Raw genomic sequence first — 5,595 nt, 5'->3', positions numbered from 1 at the left:
TGAAGAAATAGAAACATTCCTATGATGACATCTCCCAGACTATGGAAGAAGAAAAGACAACATATACTATGCTCATGGGAGACTTCCAATGCAAAAGTTGGACAAAATAAATGGAGAAGCATGTATGAGAAAATCCGGAATGGGAAAAAGGAATGAAGGAGGAGAAATGGTGGTAAATTCTGCTGAAATGTATAATACATAAGAATAATGAATACATTCTTTCACAAAAAAATCAGGAGAGAAAATGGACCTGGAGAAGTCCAAATGGAGAAACTGTAAAGAATGAAATCAACGTCATTATAGAAATTAACAATAACACGAACATGAATCAACAAAGTGAATATTGGAAGTGACCATAGAGTGGTGGGCTGCACAGCCAGATTCAACTTCACAGAAGTGAAAGAAAGAGGATGATGAAAAATAAAAAGGTATGTCCAATAAAAGTAAGCAAAAACAAAGTTAAACCTTTCAGTTAGAAAAAAAAAGCAAGAACAGATTTCAGACACTATTTAATGCCGAGTGTAACACTGATGAATTTGAATGTGACAGACTAACAAAAGTGCCAATAGAATCAAAGCAGAAGTAGTAGGGAAGGCTAATTCAACCAAAAACCAACAAGTATTCGCTGAAAAGACATACTCGAGCTCAAGTGAAAAGAAGAAAGGAAATAGAAGTAAAAGCAAATGAAGACGAAACCGAAGGAACAGACTTAAGGAAGCTAATTATCAACAAGAGAGAGAGAAAGAAAAAAGAGAAACATGGATCAGATAAAAAATAAAACATCAAGAAAGGAAAAAGTCTGAAAAAGGTTAGAAGTAAAATGGCACTAGGGAAAGGAGCAAATTACGTCACTGAGAGGCAAAAACGGTGAAGCTTCATTAAATGCAGAGATAAGATGGTGAAAAGAGCTGGAAGAATTTTACAAAGGAACTGTATGCATCAGAGACAGTAATACCAATAGATGACTTTTCAGATGATACAAAAGAAATAGCTGCGGTAACACCTGGCGAAATAAAACATTTCTCTCGAAAACATTTAAAGAGGGAAGGCTCCAGAAGAAGACTGAGTAGTAGCAGATTTCCCCACTGCTGGATGCAAGAGTAGACGTACAAAACTGGCTCGCCCACTTAATTACTCATTGTATAGAAAAAGAAGACAATTCCTCAAAACATGGTGTAATGCAATAGGGGTTTTACTTTACAGAAAAGGTATGACAAAAGATCTTAATAAGCATCGACCCATTAGGTCATTACAAGTTATGGTACAAACTCTTCACTAAAGTTCCTTATGAACAGAATAACAACTAATTTAGAAGAAAACCAATCTTCGGTGGAACAAACAGGATTCTGAAGCGGGTGTTCGACTACTGATCATATACACACAATGAATCAGCTAATTGAGAAAACTACAAGAATATAATAAACCATTGTGCTCAGGTTTTGTTGCTTATGGAAAGGACTTTCAACACATTGGAGCACATAGCAATGATAAATTCTTTGCGAGAACAAGGAGTAAATGAGGAACACTGTAAAACTGCTTGAAAACCATATTACAAAGAAACTGCTACAGTTAAAGGATATAAAGACTTGGAAGAGATTAAGACTGAGACGGACTTGCATCAAGGAGATACATTTTCACCAAAATTATTTACAGCATGCCTAGAAAGTATTTTCAGAAAGCTAGACTGAGCAAACAAAGTAGTAATCATGGATGGAGACAACTTAAACGATTTGAGATTTCCAGATGACACTGTCCTAATCTCAGAAACAGCAGAGACATTGTAAGAAATGTTAAATGACATAAATAAAGTCTCAAAGTAGGGCTAAAAGATGAACCGGAGTAATACTAAATTAATATTTTATCCAGATATACCAAGAAGCATCATCAGAATAATCGAAGAAATTCTTGAAGAAGTCGAGGAGTACAATTACTTGGGGCAACTACTAAAACTAACAAAAGACCATTATGACAAAATAAAAAGACACATTACAATCGGATGCAAAGCTTTCGGTAAGTATGGAGACATCATAAAAAATAGCTTGCTGATATATATGAAACGAATAGTATATAACGAAAGTATTATTCCAGGTATAACATATGGTTGTGAAACCTGGAAACTGACATAATCGGTGGAAAATCAACTAATCTGTTCTTATAGGGCAATGGAAAGGTTAGCGTTGGAAATATCTTTAAAAGACAGGCAAAGATCAACTTGGATGAGAGAGCAGACTAAAGTCAAAGACATTTTAGAAGTTTTAAAAGAACATGAATAGAGGTGGGCATGTCATGTAGCAAGAATAAGGGATAACCGATGTAGCAAGAGGCTGACTGACTGGACTCCAAGAGACATTAAACCTAGTAGTAGCAGCAGTTCTGGCGGAACCCATACTGACAATCAGAAAGAAGGTTGTGATAGGAAATGTATTTTAAAAATGTTTTTGTTATGATGTGATTCAGATTTTTTGAAATAACTGATGTTAATGCAATTGGGTGACAGTTTGAGGGGTGGGAATGGCCACCCTTCTTTGGTACAGGCTGAATGAGAGCAAACTTCTAGCAAGAAGGAAGAGTACAAGTTGACAGACAAAGGGAAAAGAGTTTGCCTAGGCAAGGTGTAAGCACATATGCATAGTTCTTGAGGACAACAGGAGGGACTTCATCAAGTACACATGCCTTGTTAGTACTGAGGCCCGTGATGGCAGAGAATACATCAACTGACGAAATTTCAATGTCAGCCAGGAGGAAGTCAGAAAGGGGAAGTGGTGGAGGAACAGCACCGGAATCACCTAAGGTGGAACTGGAGAAGAGAGTCTGAGCGAAGAGTTCTGCTATATCAGTGGAAGAAATAACTACAGAGCCATCAGAGTGAAAAGAGAAGGAAAGCATGATGAGGTAAAGTTGTTAGACAGATTATTGGTAAGGTGTCAGAGCATTTTGTACGAATGAAAGTATTTTTAGCAGAGCAAAGAACAGACTTAGCACAACTCCGGACAGAAACATGAAAAGAGATGAGATTCAGGGGTGGGTTGTATCCGATACCTTCTGTAGGCCCTCTCCTTGTGGACAGCATTGGTAAAAGGGTGATTAAACATTTTTTTTTTCTCATTAATCATAGGATGAGAGAAAGGAATGAACGCTACCAAGCCTGGGAGAATAAACTCCGTAATGCTTGAGGCACATTTAGGTGACTCTCGGTCATGGAAACAATAACCAGTCAATGGAAAATCAAAGAAGTACTGCCTGAGAAACTCCCAATCAGCAGCCCCAGAGTACCAAAGCAGCCGCTTCTTGAAAGGGTCCACAGGCCTTACTGGAGCAATAGGACAGGTTAAGGTGATAATAATATGATTGGAGGAGGCCAACAGAGAGAAAAGATTAACTAACAGAAGGATTAGTTGTAAGGAAGAGGTCATGTATGTTGGAACTCACTCCAAGGCGGTCAGGGATATGAGTAGGGTGCTGTACAAGCTGCTCTAGTCATTAAGGATAGAAAAGATGTAGGCTTGTTCACCAGGTGGATCAGTGAAGGGGGAGGAGAGCCAAAGGTGGTGGTGAACATCGAAATCACAAAGCATGGAAATTGCAGAAAAGGGAATTGATAAGCTGTGTTCCATATCTTCATAGTAGAATTAATAGATAAAGAAACAGCAAATATAATTTAGTCAGAGAATGACAGGATAGCCAAAGTTAGAGAGCAGAGAATTCAGAAAATTCAAGTTCAGGAACTCTATCTATTTATTGCCAGACGCCTTAATCCCATAGGGAATGGCCACAAACAAATCGCGTCCACGTCGCCCTGTTCCCCTCCATTTCACTGCCTTGCTCCCAACTCACCCTCTCCTCTCTCATATACCCCTCCAGTCCATCCCTTCATCTCATCCTTGGCCTCCCCTTCCCCTTTCCCCCTCCACCTCACTCACATACACTCTTCTCATCAGTCTCTCATCCTCTATCCTCTCCACATGGCCAAACCACCTCAATGTGTTTCTCCTAATGCTTCCTATCACATCCACATCAACACCACAAAGCTCCTCCACATCCTCATTTGCCAATCTGTCTCTCTGTGTGACTCCACATACTTCTCTCATAACACATTTCCACAGCTCTCACTCTTGTCTTGTGACCTTCCAACAACGTACAAGCTTCACTACCATACGTTACAGTTGGTATCACAATATTTTCATGTAGTAACTTTTCCACTTCCATGCTCACCTCCCTGTTCCTTATCTCTGCTTTCAAAGAACCAGCAACCTTTCTTCCTTGCTGTACCCTTTCAAACACTTCACCTTCCAAACTTCCATTCTTACTCATCACACTACCCAAGTACTTTAACGTACTCACATTTTCCATTTCCTCATCATCCAACCTCACTGTACATTCAATGGCTTCACCTCTCTCGAAGACCACAACTTTACTCTTCCCTACATTCACCTTTAGATTCCGTTTCTTACACTCTCTCCCAAACTCATCCACCAAGCCTTGCAGCTCCCCTTCGTCTTCACTCAACAACATAGTATCATCTGCAAACAACAGTACAGGAAGTTTCCAAACATTGCCCTCTCTCATTAGGGCCACTCCAACATCCACTGTCCTACCTTGTATTTCTTTTATAACCCCATCCATGTACAGATTGAACAACCATGGAGACATGGCACATTCCGGTTTCAACCCAACATTCAAAGAGAAAAAATTAACTCAGTTCACTATCCACATGCACTGCAGCCTTAACACCCTCAAACATACTCTTCACAGCATTCAACAACTTCCCATCTACTCCATATATTCTTAATACTTTTCACAATCCTGGTCTATCCACCCTGTCATATGCTTTCTCCAAATCCATGAAGGCCGCATACAATTTCTTTCCCTTCTTTAGAAACTTTTCCACTAAAGATCTAGGAATGACTATCTAATCAACACAACCTCTCCCTTTCTAAAACCTCCCTGTTCTTCACCAACTAATTCCTCTGTTATTTCCCTAACTCTGTCAAATGTCTGAAATGGGTGCTCCAGGTCTCTCTGATATCAGCTTTCCATCAGCCTTTATTATCAAGGCACGCAAACAGATACGACTACGCACTTATTTTCGTGTTTATTTAATAATGATCGCATCAAGATGAATGTCTAATCACTTTTTAAAGATATTTATGATGCTGCTTTCGACCACATTCCCAAGGAGTTCATTCCAGTAATTTACAATAGCAAAGATGGAGAAGTTTTGGGCTGTATCAAGATTAACCTTCCTTGCCTGCAGCTTCATTGGTTTCCAAGAGTTTTGGTTTTGATAATAATTACGAGCGAGGGTGAAGTCCTCGTGAGTCTCTCGTCAAGTAGTGGCATTTTCTCACATATGAGCTGCCGAACCTGGCCCGACCCAACCCATCCCGACCATAATGCTTTTGAGAAGCTTATATCTCAGAAATCACAAGGCCAGTTACTGTGTGGTGTGCACCATATGATAGCCCAGTTCTTTAAGATTTGTTTTTGACATGTTTCATTAACACCTTGTGAGGGTTCACTAGTGGCTCCCATTTGACGCTCTTCCACGGAGTACTCGGTCTTCTGTGGCCAGTCCTGCCTGCGGTAGTGAGCCAT

This window comes from Coenobita brevimanus, chromosome 77, assembly GCF_032717465.1.
Source record: "Coenobita brevimanus isolate Jiangsu-jjx chromosome 77, ASM3271746v2, whole genome shotgun sequence".
NCBI lineage: Eukaryota > Metazoa > Arthropoda > Malacostraca > Decapoda > Coenobitidae > Coenobita > Coenobita brevimanus.
This window is presented reverse-complemented; position numbering follows the sequence as displayed.